The 12,578-nt window shown below is 42.4% G+C and overlaps 1 protein-coding gene across 5 annotated transcripts in view; it reads left to right on the top strand.

Annotated features, from left to right (window-relative positions):
- The window catches only part of Arid1b (AT-rich interaction domain 1B), a 328,395-nt gene that overhangs the window by 81,762 nt on the left and 234,055 nt on the right, over nucleotides 1-12,578 (top strand). The window lies entirely within an intron of this gene.

Here is a 12,578-nt window from a genome sequence, read left to right as displayed (position 1 = left end):
AGAAAACACCTTTTTTTTTTTTTTTTGGTCTGGTCGTAGGGCCTGAACTCTGGGCCTGGGCGCTGTCCTCAGCTCTTCAGCTCAAGGCTAGCGCTCTACCACTTGAGCCACAGCGCCACTTCCGGCTTTTTCCTTTTTGCTTATGTGGTGCTGAGGAATTGAACCTAGGGCCTCATGCATGCAAGGCAAGCACTCTACCACTGAGCCACCTTCCCAGCCCCAGAAAACCCACCTTTCTTGAGAAAAGCTAGCTTTAACCTTTAAAAGTATTTAGAAGTGAGTGTCTTGTACTGTTGATGTAAAAATTAGTGACTGATTTCTGAAGAAGAACAGTGATTTGGCCCAGGTGAGTGGGCCTGTGAGTCTCTATCCTGGAACATCTGGATTACTACATTCCTTTGTACTCTGTAGCTGATCTTCTGTGGGTGTTTCTGCATCATTATGGTTTGTTTGCACGCTGGAGCTGTGGTATGTAACGTGAATTATGTAGCACATGTGCTGAACTTTTACCCAGTGCTTGAAGCCCTTCAATGACTTTGTTTCATTTAGACACACTTGTCTTCTTCTCTCCTGAAGGATTAGCCTGCTCTTCATTCCCCTTGTCCTCCTTGGCAATCTTTGAGGCCCTGGAATCTCCAGTTCCTGTCTCCCAGGCAAAGCTCACCTGGCCAGCTGCCTATGGAAGTCCATTTGCTGTGTCTTTAATACTGGGGTTCTTAGCAAGATTCAAGTACCCAAAAGTACTTTTGGCACTACAAGATACTATTTGGCTTTGCCCTTTTCCTTGCAATTTTCATAGGTTTAGTTCCATTTAACTCATGAGAGTAGGTGCCCACGACTCTTGTTCTCCCAATTACCATCTGACCTCTGGTTAGTAGGTGTGCACTCGGGGAACCAGTCCATCACTTACTAGATAATGAAGGAAATAACGGTCCTCTAGTATCACCAGACTCCAGGCAGCCCACTGATAACTGTTTTAGTGAGTCTTCTCCCTTGCCTGCGACCTCCGTGCTCCTCGGCTCTCTGGCGCAACACCACCCATTTCTATCCCCGTCCTCCTTGATACTCCTACACAAACCCTGCCTTCTGAAAGCACACGTTTTTTTGGATGACTTTCTTTGTGAATTGAAATCCCTTTCCCCATCCCCTTTTTTTTGGTGCCACTTCTGGGGCTTGACCTTAGGACCTGGCTTTTTTGCTAGTTAATTGGAGATGACTTTCATAGACTTTCCTGCCCAGGCTGGCTTTGAACTGTGATCCCTTATCTCTTCCTAACTCTCTGGTGAAATTCTGGCCCCCTCTTGAAACTCACCTACCTTTTCTTCTCTGGATTTTTCTTTTCCTTTCCAGAACATGTGCAGTGCCTTAGGTGTATCTTATCATCATTGCATGAGAGTAGAAACCATAACTTGACTTTATTGTTGTGGCATAAAGTAAAATGGCCTAGCTAGGCCGACAGAGCAAGTAGTTATTTAGATTTAATTGATATATAGTGCCTACCTTTATCTGCTAAGATTTATAATATCCTTTGGAAGACCTCCCTCCCTCCCTCCCTCCCTCCCTCCCTCCTTCCCTCCCTCCCATCCTCCCTCCCTCCCTCCCTCCTTCCCTCCCTTCCTTCCTTCCTTGGCACTGTCCCTGAAATTTTTTTGTTTTGTTTTGTTCAAGACTAGTGCTCTACCACTTTGAGCCACATATCCACTTCCAGGTTTTGGGTGGTTAATTGGAGATAAGAGTCTTAAGGCTTTTTTCTGTCCTGGCTGGCTTTGAAACACTATCCTCAGATTGCAGCCTCCTGAGCAGTACCTCCTGAGCCACTAGTACTCGGTGAATGATTATCTTTAAATTGTCTTTTTGGATACAAGTTGAGCATCCTTTCTCTAAAGTCCTTGGGAAACGTTTTAGAATTTTCACGGGCTGTGATGATGGGTGTGTACCACTGCGATGAGAAGAAGTCTTGGGGTATATCTAGGTTTGACCTTGGACTGCTGGTGCCTGGCTTGGCGTACTTTACTTTTCTTGATATTGGTGTCTACCTTTCAGTCCAGTTAGTGATAACATATTTTGTTCCTTTGAAAAGAATGGAAAAAAATTGCTGGTTATTCAAAAGAAATTGCACTAGTATTACTCTGTGTTAAAACGTCAGTGAGCTGAATGATTCATATGATCAGCTGAACTGCATTTCAGATTACTGTTTTTATTTTTATAGTATACTCTAGGTTGTGTTGTAGGAATGGTAGAACCTTAACATTGTTGTAGCATTTCTCCTCGCCAACTTCCCACAAAGACGCCAGACTTCTTTCAGATTTAAACAGTATCATGATCCATTATTTAAAATGTGTTCCTCAGGAAAAAAAAAATCAGGGCTAGCTGTACTTACTGAGTGTGTTTTCTTTCTTTTAATAGAGGGATGGCTCACTGCCATGCTTTGTTGTTGTTTAATATTATAGAGATTTTACTGCAGCTCTGTTGGTGATTACAAGAGTGTTACATTTTGGCTAACAAATGTAGCAAATGTGATGAAAATCCCCTATGTTGTACATTTCTGTGAATAACATGTTTATATAACATGCTGAATACTTCTGTTAAAGAATTGCTTTCCTGAAATTGCAAATTTCATTCCAGATTTCAGTGTTGTTGCAGTGTACTGTTGAATATTTCAAATTACATGGTATTTTAAAAGTGTCTTTAGAATTTATCTACAAACATGGTCCTTAGGGATATTTGTTCCTCTGAGTGACTGAGAATTTTATCTTTGGATATTTTGGGACCTACTGGACACTGAATGAACTTACTTAAAGAAATCTGTCCAGTTTTTATATTTTAGAGTGCGTAGCACACTGATGTGGCCACTCAGAAGAAAACATGTGCAAAGAAGAGTAAGTGTGTGTCTATAAGATGACATTGTGGTGGTGTTCTACCCTGTACCTGTGGCTGTGTTAGTGTAGCCCCATCCCTTCTGGCCTTGTGGACTATGGGTAGAATCCTGGCTTTTTCTTGTGGACTTGAACTTGGCTCATAGCCTCTTGACCTTATAACAAACTCTGCTTCCATATATCTTGGGAGCTGTTGATATTTTCAATCTTGATTCCAGTGATTCGACCCCAGACCTTGTTCTGCTTGGCCAGAGGTTCTGATTTCCGGCTAGCTGGGCATCTTCCCCTAGATTTGTGGCTGGCAGCTCAGGACTGAGTATTCCCTTGGCGTTTCTTTCCACTGACCCTCATCAGGTCATGGCACCACGTGGCCATTGAAGTCATCACGCTGGAAGCTCTCCTTGGTGTGCATTCTGAAGTTAAGGCCGCACAGTTATCTGCCTGGTTATCTGCCTTTTGCTGTCACCCGTCAGTGTGTTTGCCATGCATCGTGTTTGCACTGTAAGGTTATTTCCCACCTGGGGTTCAAGGGCCCTGAGTGGTCACAGATGGACTTTGGAGTATTAAGCTTTTTATGTATATGTGTAGATGCGTTTTCCTAGCTATCATATTGTCATCTATGAATCCCAGTTTTCCATAGGGCTTTCCTAATAATCTCACTAAAATGTACACATACTATATTCCTCTTTGGCTTTAAGTTTTTCAGTGACTGAGGTAAAACGCACACTTGCTGGTGTGATGGCAAGGCTCCTCCAGACTGACTCTGCCCTCCTTTCCCGTCTGTCTTGTGACCATTCGGATAGTGGCTGGCCATTAAGGATGTGCTCCTCACATGCATCCTCCTCAGGTGGGTGGAGTAGGGCAATGCCATTTTATGAGGAGGGAGGTAAGGATGCTACTTACTAGCAAAGAGCTAACGAGGTCTAGCATGGGCATGGGTGAGGCACTGGGAAAGGCGACCCTTCCGTCTCTGAGCTTGGCTGGCCGCTCTTTTTCACACTAGCTTACCCACTCTTTGCCATGTGGCAGGGGTGGGGGAGGGCTGTGCACCAGCCACTCACTACATCTTCCAAAGGAAGGAGACGTGCAACAATGTTTCTGGCTCTGTGAGGGCTAATTTGACATTTTGTATTCTCGCTCTGTCTACTTGTATTGTTTAATGTTGTAACATCTCTCTGGTTGACTGCAGCCATATGTCATTCGAATGAAACCTGTACTTTGGCGTTGGCCTGACAATCACTCAGCTGTGGCGCATAGCAATAAAAATTATGAAAATTGTGTCTGTTCATTAGACTAGTGGAATTTATAAGCACTTTTGTGGCTGTGCCGACAACTCTACACTCTGGCAAACAAGAGTACAGTAGATTAAGCCTTTGCACTTTCCCCCACTGTGAATTGCATATGTGTTTCACACTTGCAGATTGCTGTAAAAGCCAGATAGATGAGCACTTTAAAAGATTATAGCAATGGAAAATGTGTTTGGGGAATGAGCTGCCTCAAAACAAGTATTATAGGAGGTGTTGTAGTGGATTCTTGTTCATATCACATTAAGCTTTTCATATCACATTAAGCACTTCTACAGACTCTTAAGAATATTTATTTTTAAGAGTATTGCGTACTTCTTCAGTTCTATATGCTAACGCTATGCCTTCATGCTCTTGTAGAGTATTACGTCAGCTCTTGCTGGGAGTTGAGCCATAACCATATGCTACATGCATATGTATACATGGAGGTGTGTGAGTCTGCGTGTGTGAGTGTGAGCGTGTGTGCATGAATGTGCAGTTGTTACTGTGAACTCTGGCGATCTTTTGAAGGACAATAAACTCAGTTCTTTTGTGATGAGAGCAAAGCAAAACAAAATTGTCCACAACAAATGTCAACCTTTCTCCACAGAAGCAAGTGGCAAACTTAGAGTCCAACAGCTCTGCTGGCATTGGATTTCTGTGTGTGTTTCCATGGGGACCATGGGACCCTGGAATCCAGCTACTCCTAAGGGTGTATTTTAGCTCTTAGGTGGGGCAAGGTGGCAAGAGAAGGCTTCTGTGTCACCAGAGGAGGAGGCTGGGAGTAAAAGGAGAAAAACAAGGGTGGAAGGAGATTATCTGGTGGAAGGAGACTTCTTGAGTAAGAGATTCAGAGGAAAGGAGAGAGATTGTCAGGAAGGAGGTATAAGACAGAAAAAGGAGAGGAAGGAGGGAGATGGCAGGGCGGAGGGATGAAATTGAAAACAGACTTATTTTTGTGGTGATGGGGATTGAACATGGGGCTCCGTGCATGTTACTCAAATGCTGTGTCACTGAGCTACAGCATCTCCAGTACAGTGTTGTCTATTTTAGGTGTCAAACAATGCTCTGCATAGATGAAGAAATGTTTGTTTGCTTAAAATTTATTTTATTAATTTTGCTTAAGGAAAACACCATTGATTGATGGCTTGTGGTGGATCATAGCTTTGAAGTTATATTGTTTCAGGTGTGCACACGCGTGTGTGCAGTCATATGCTGAACTCAAAGCCTGGTGTTCTTGGTTATTTTTTTTTTCCCACTCACAACTAGTATTTTTGCCACTTGAGCTTTTGTCTCTACTTCTATCTTTTTTTTTCTGGTTAATGGAAGATGAGGCTAACTAAGGTTTAGAAGAGTCATTATTGGCCTTGTTAGTGGTAGTAGATAAGAGGAGTATTTCTACAGGAGTTACCAGATTTTGGGGCAGGTATGAGTTTGGCATGCACATGTACATGCATGTGCACGTGTGAGCACGTACACACCCACACACACACACACACACACACACACAGACACAACTTTGGGATAGGCTGGAATTGCTTCTCTGCCAGCTACTCTAGTGGAAAGCTTAGAGTTGCTTATCTGGACCCTAACTGAGATTTAAGAGTATGGTATTTGAAATTTTACATATTTCTGACACATTGTCTTGGCACAAATTGCATTATTGCATCATTATTATTAATGGTTATCTTTTACAAAAGATATAGAGAGAGTGTGTGTGTGTGTCAGAGGAGAAGGGCATCAGATATACTAAAACGGCAGAGATAATCTATTCAGGTTCTTTCTTTTTGTGTTTGCATAATGGGTGTGTTGTCTTTAGTTTTGCACTGTCAATGGTTTAGAAGTCTGAGGACTAATGTGCTCCCGTGCCTCAATATTGACCTCTTTTAACAACAAAGTTGTACACACTGATGTATGTCCAGCATTTGTTTATGTTGCTTTCAGGGGGAGCACTTAGTAATTCCAAATGTTAGCAGTCTCTTCAGATGGTACATATTCCTTTAAGAACACCTTACAATTTTAAGATATAATACTTGGATTTAGAAGGACAGCCCTTGCTTATTTGGTGTGATGTGTCCTTGCTACCAAAGTCAGGTAGCATCTTGATAATGAGGAATTTCTTTAAGTATCCACATGTGAGTTTTTTGAGAATTAACTAGAACTTATTAACTTGAGTGGTGACTCATAATTCTTTTATCTTAAAACAAATTGCACTAATTTATCACTGAGCCAACCTTTTGTGTAGCTAGTATTTTCTTTAAGCACCTGGTGTCTGTATAGCACAGTGCAGGCAATTAATTGGAGTCCTTCTTAATATGAGTCCTTCATTGTCATAACCTATTTCTGGCCTTGATTTTTCCTCACCACTCTGGTGTCCTGCTGTCACACATGCACACACCTTTTCCTTCCAATTTGTGTGTGTGTGTGTGTTTCCACCCAACTTGTGATATGAATAGCATTTCCCAGTGTAATGTTCTCAGACTCATTTTCCCAAATCCTCAAACGAAGAGAAAGAACCTGAATGTGTTATCTCTGATGTTTTATTACGTCTGATGCCCTTCTCCTCTGATTGGCTCTCTCTGTACACACGCGTACATGCATTATATGTACACATGTGAATATGGGCGAGGGATGCAGTTCAGCGTTTCTTTCTTTCTTTTTTTTTGGTTCCAGTCGTGGGCCTGAACTCTGGGCCTGGGCGCTGTCCCTCAGCTCTTCAGCTCAATGCGCTACCACTTGAGCTACAGTGCCACTTCCGGCTTTTTTTTTCGGCTTATGTGGTGCTGAGGAATCGAACCCAGGGCCTCATGCATGCAAGGCAAGTGCTCTACCACTGAGCCACCTTCCCAGTCCAGTTCAGCGTTTCTTTACTGCGCAGAATCTCCTTGTTTACTCCGACTGGATGCCTGCATTATCACCTCTGTCTCTGGCTTATATGTTGTTTATGTGAGCTTTTATGTTATTCACATGTGTACCATGTACTGGACCCAGATAGTTCTGTTGTCACAGTTGTGAGGTAAAATGTTGAATTGATATGTGTGAGACAATTGAAAATAGACAATTGAAATTAGTTGAGAAGTCAAATCATAGGTGATAGCAACTCTACACAGCTCCTCATGCTCTCTTCTTCCAGCTCTGGTCACTTTTCCTCAGGAGGCCAGCAGGCCACATTCTGCTGGTCAAGTTGACTCTTGTCTGTGAAGACACTCTGCTGCCCCCAGTCCCAGGATTGTTGGAGTTGTCACAGCTTTTAGTAAAAAAACGCTGTATGAAGGTAGTTTAAAAAATTCTAGAAGGTAGGATATAAAGTATAAAGTTCTCTTGTCATGAACGCTGCTTCTTGGTGAAGGGAGTGGTATTGAATCAAAAATGTGAGAATGACGTGTGTTTGATTAACCGCATGATTCGTCCGCGGTAGGTGGCTGCGTGAGTGGTCTAGCTGCTTCATGTTGCCACCTCAAGGTGGTGAGCAAAATAAAATAATTTATCTATCGGGTGGAACCCTGTAGGGCAGAGCATCCTGTAGCTTCATTTCTGCATTTTCTTGGGGTAGACCTCTGCAAACAGCTCGGGTTCTCCGTCTGTCCTGGGGACATTTGGAGGCTCCTCTGAGCTCCCTGGGCTTACAACACCGTATATTCAGTGGCTCTCTTCCTATACCAGGCTTTCTCAGGCTTGCAGTGTTAATTCTCTTTATGCTTCTTAGACGCTTTGTTAAAAGGTGCTTGGTGGTGGTAGCAATTTCTCCCCATTTCTCCCAGAACAAGTATTCTTACATGGAGTCCCTGGAGGTTGGTGATCAGCTTCCCATGCTCAGGGTCCATTTTCCTGCACATCAGTGAGAATGTTCTTCTTTGGGGCCCCATGTGGAAAAGTAAAAGGAAGATAGCCTTGCTGGCCTCAGATTCAAGCCCTCCTCCTGCAGGCACACACCAGCATGGCTGGTTTTTTAATTATGTTTTTGTTATCTTTAGCTGCACAAAGCCAAACATTCTCACTCTGGCCTCTTTACTCTGCTTGCTGGGGACTCCGTCCCTGAGTCCCTGCCTGCGCTCCCTCTCTCCTTCTCTCCCTCTCTCTCTCTCTCTCTCTCTCTCTCTCTCTCTCTCTCTCTCTCTCTCTCTCTCTCTCTCTCGCCCGCCACCACCACGCAGGGAGAGATCTCTGCACTCACTTCTCACGCTCCCAGCTCCTGCAGCACTGCTTCCTCCCTGGCTGCTTCCTGCTTCTTTGGTTTAGTTTTGATTTTGGTTTTTTCTTTCACTCTTGATTTCTTCCTGGAGCAGGGACTGGCAGTAGATGGACCTGTACTGCTTCTAGACCTTCCCTCAAAGTGCCCTGGCTTCTGTCAGGCTGCTTCCTGGTTCCCCACAAAGCTCTGGAAGTGGCTGTAGGCTGTAGGGAGGCCAATCCTGCAGGAAAATTAGGGTGCGTAAGGATAGCATGCCTGAACCCTAATAGTGGGCAGTTCCTGAAGCTGTATTTATGCCATGGTTGTGGGGAGGGTTTTCCTGGTCTAGCATAGCAAGCATTACAGGCATGCACCACCAAAGCAGGCTTGTTTGAGATGGGATCTTACTTTTTTTTTTTCAAGCTACCCTTGAACTACGGTCTTCCCAATCTTCCTGAGTGGCTGGGATTACAAGTATGAACTACCCTGTCAGCCTCTGGTAACTGTGCTGCTGTGCCTTGAAGCCATGTAAATTCTTCCTGACCTCAGTGCACTGATTCAGGTGCACGGATCAATTCAAGTGAATCCTACTGAGCCGCCTGTAAGGAAGACTGGCAAAAGATGTTAAGTTGCCAAACACATCAAATGCAATGCTGGAAATCACCTATCTCAAAACATATTCAGTGTGTCTGTTACATTTTAAGGGTTTATTAAAGTGAAAATCTTTGTAGGATGCTGTTTGAAGCCTGCTTTTCCTTCTAATAGAAATATAGGAAAAGAATCTGTGATATTTTCAAGAAATATAAATTGGTAGAGAAGTAGAACATAGTCTAAATTAGGACTAATAAATATTATTAGTATTTGTCATTGGATTAGAGGGCTGTCTCAATTATTGTTTCACTGCCAATGTCTTAGCAAAACAGCTAAATGGCTTTTAAAATCCTTTTTGTGCTGATCCTGGGACTTGAACTCAGGGTACTGTCCCTGAGCTTTTTCACTCAGGACTAGCTCTCTGCCACTTGAGCCACAGGTTCACTTCTAGGTGTTTTTTTTGTTGCTCTGATTAATTTGAAATAAGAGTCTCCCAGACTTTACTGCCCAGGCTAGCTTCAAACAACAATTCTTAGATCTCAACCTCCTGAGTAGCTAAGATTATAGACATGGCATAAATGACTTAATTTTTTTTCCCCTAAGGTCACTGGCAAAAATACTTCTAATGGATCGTCTAAGAAGATATTCATACTGAAGTATTGGTAAAGGGAGATACATATGATTTTATGATTATTTCTTTAAAAATATATGTTAGAATGCCTAATTTTAATGTATTGTTAATTTCACCAGAGAAGACAGCTGAAGGAAATGAAATACCTAATTCCTTGAAAATCCTACATTAAATCAGTCTTCTTCCCTCTCTCTGTTGCTAGTTGTTGCTAGTTCTTTTGTTTTTCGTTTCACTGCTCTCTGGGCTAACCCTGGCTGCCACGGGTGCTCCTTGGGCCCACTCTGAGTGGCTGCCTTTGCCTCCTTCATGTTTCAGTTCCATGTCCCTCTTTCCCTGTCCTTTCACTGTGTGACTTTGTGTCACTGGAGATGAAGTGACCCCAGTAGGTGAAACTACAGGTTTCCTTACACTTGACGCAGCAAAGCTCAGGTGCTTCTAAAATCTTTTCCATTTCAACAGTGTATGGGAAAGCGATGTCTAGTAAAGTGTGTTATACTTGGCCTTCCAAGGATAGCTGGTTCAAGTGCTGGCTCATGGATGCAGATGACTTGTAGACTGCATGTATTGGACATTATCTAAGCAGCTCAGAATGTGAAGGAAGATGTGTGGAGTCCATTTTTTTAACTCCACACACATAATGTGTGTATGTATGTATGTGTGTGTGCATGTGCGTGTGTGTGTGTGTGCGTGCACATGCACTCACGCACGCCCCCAGTACTGGTCCCATCTTTGTGCTTAAGATTCTGTCAAGTCAGGGAAATAACAAAATGAGCTCTGGACACTTGAATCCTTGGTCAGGCTCTGGGAAGTATAACACTAGAGCCTCCTGCTGCCCCCCCACAGAGTTAGAGAATGCTTCCACTCCTCAACCCAAGAGCCAGTAGCATACCAGTGAGGTCCTAGGGCCAGTTCTTCCCTTGAGACTGTCCTTAGATTCATTCTGCTGCTTCTTAAGTCTGTATCTCAGAGAAAGAGACTTAAGAGCCAGCTTTGGGCTTAGCCACAATCTATGCATTCTTTTGCATTATTACTTGTATTCATTTTTCTATGTATTTTTCATCATGTATTTTATTTAAATTTAAATGAATATCTTTCGTAAAATAAAGCACAAGATTATTTATATTTAAAACAATGCAATTTTCTTGAAATTTACAGTTTTGAGGGTGATAATTTTTTTCTTCCAATGTCATCAATCAAATTTCTAAATATTTTCTCTCTTTCACCCACAGGAGATAAAAAGTATATAAAAAGCACATAGAATCAACTATCCTTGTCAGCAGCTTTAGGCTGTTAGTACCAATACGTGGATTTTTTCCCCCCTTTAAATCCTTTTTATTTAAAACAGAACAAAACCCAAAACCTTGATTTTGAGCTTTATACAATGTATTTCTGTATCAAAACATCACATGGACTCTATATATTTTTAATTCAATTTTAAAGCATCAAAGGCTACATTTAACCAAGTGCATGTGTACACACACAGACTCACAGTTCGTACGTGTGATATGAAACTCCAAGGTCGAGAATGGCTGCAGTGAAGGTTGTCTCTCTCTCTCTCCCCCTGTTCAGCTCCCATTCTGAATAAGATAATACCAGTTGCTAGTCTCTCCGTTGGCTTTTAAGAATTCTGCTTTTCTCCCCGTATCTCAGAAGAATGGTCATTTTCTGCGCGTTCCCCACCCCACCCTGCTCAGTAGTTATCTCAGAGAGAACAGCCTCTCCGTGGCACAGGGTCCTGTCATGCGGTCACAGAGCTGACACTGCAGCCTCAGCAAAGGTTATCTCTTTAAAATTCCCCCAGATTCCCCCTTGGCACTCCATGTTGGCAGCTAGTTTTGTATAGGAAAAGTAGTAACGCTCTTGGCTCTGTGCTTTATAAAAAATAGAAATCTCTGGCTCAAAGCTGCAGACAGGCAGAAGCTCCTGTAACCCCATTGCCCTGTGTCCCACACAGTGTCTGTTGTGCTCTGGTGAATGGATGGCCTCCTTACCATGTGCTTGTGGACCAAGGGGTCAGATTTTATAACGTGAACATGTAGTCTTACTAGAATCCCCTGTGATTGAAGTATGTATGAAGTCATGATTCACTGTTTGGACTTTTGGTTTTGAATGCTCAGGGTTAACTAAGTTGATTACATTTTCCAATTCAGAATTACCTATTACAATTTAGGCGGTAATATAATGAGTGAGACGGAAAGTCTAGATTGCCTTCCGGTGAGATGTATTCATAACAAAGTAAAGGCCTCCGGTGTGTGCCTTTTTGGGCCGGCACTTTCTTGGATGGAGACAAACCAGATTCCTGTGAGGAGGCAGCACAGGTCTTTTATTTTTAAGGAAGATGTTGCTTCTGTGAGCAGAATTGACCCAGATAATACCGTAGATTGCCTTCAGAATCCTTCTTTCTGCATAAACTGTGACCCGAACGGGGGCAGAGCATTATGAAGTCATTTGATATGGTTCCACATTGTGATTCTGTCATTTAAAATGAATTGTATTTTTTTTCATTTTAATGTGTAAAGATTGGTAAGCCTAGATGTCAAAGCTTCAACATTAGATATGAGCACAGCTCTTTTTCCTGTTCATAGTGTATGCATAAGGTGTGTGAGCTTGTGGGTGCATTTTTGCCCTGGCTAGTTTTTTGAAAGACCACTTTTTGGATGCCAGTTTTGTTACTTTCAAGAATAAGCAATGTGAGTTGACTTACACTCTCAGAAAACTTTTCCTGCTCATCCCTCCCCTTGTATGTCAAGTTTTGACTTTTTTTTAACCTAAAAATTTTAGAATAGAACAACTAGTTGGTCTTTTAAAAAATTAGCGTCCATTGGTTATATTGGAGGAGTTGTTCACTGTGACATTTCCATGCATACATACAATGTATAGAATAAAACACCATACTATGTATTCCATACTTTTCTCTCTGAAGCTGAAAACTGTCTTTTTTTCTTGTATAATCAGAAAACACTCTATGTAGATGCATGATATCAAATGCTTCAATGGATCCTTGGGAAGAAAGTATTCTAAAGTGC

The sequence above is a fragment of the Dipodomys spectabilis genome, unplaced genomic scaffold (assembly GCF_019054845.1).
Source record: "Dipodomys spectabilis isolate Male_0828 unplaced genomic scaffold, ASM1905484v1 ptg000302l, whole genome shotgun sequence".
NCBI lineage: Eukaryota > Metazoa > Chordata > Mammalia > Rodentia > Heteromyidae > Dipodomys > Dipodomys spectabilis.
This window is presented reverse-complemented; position numbering and strand designations above follow the sequence as displayed.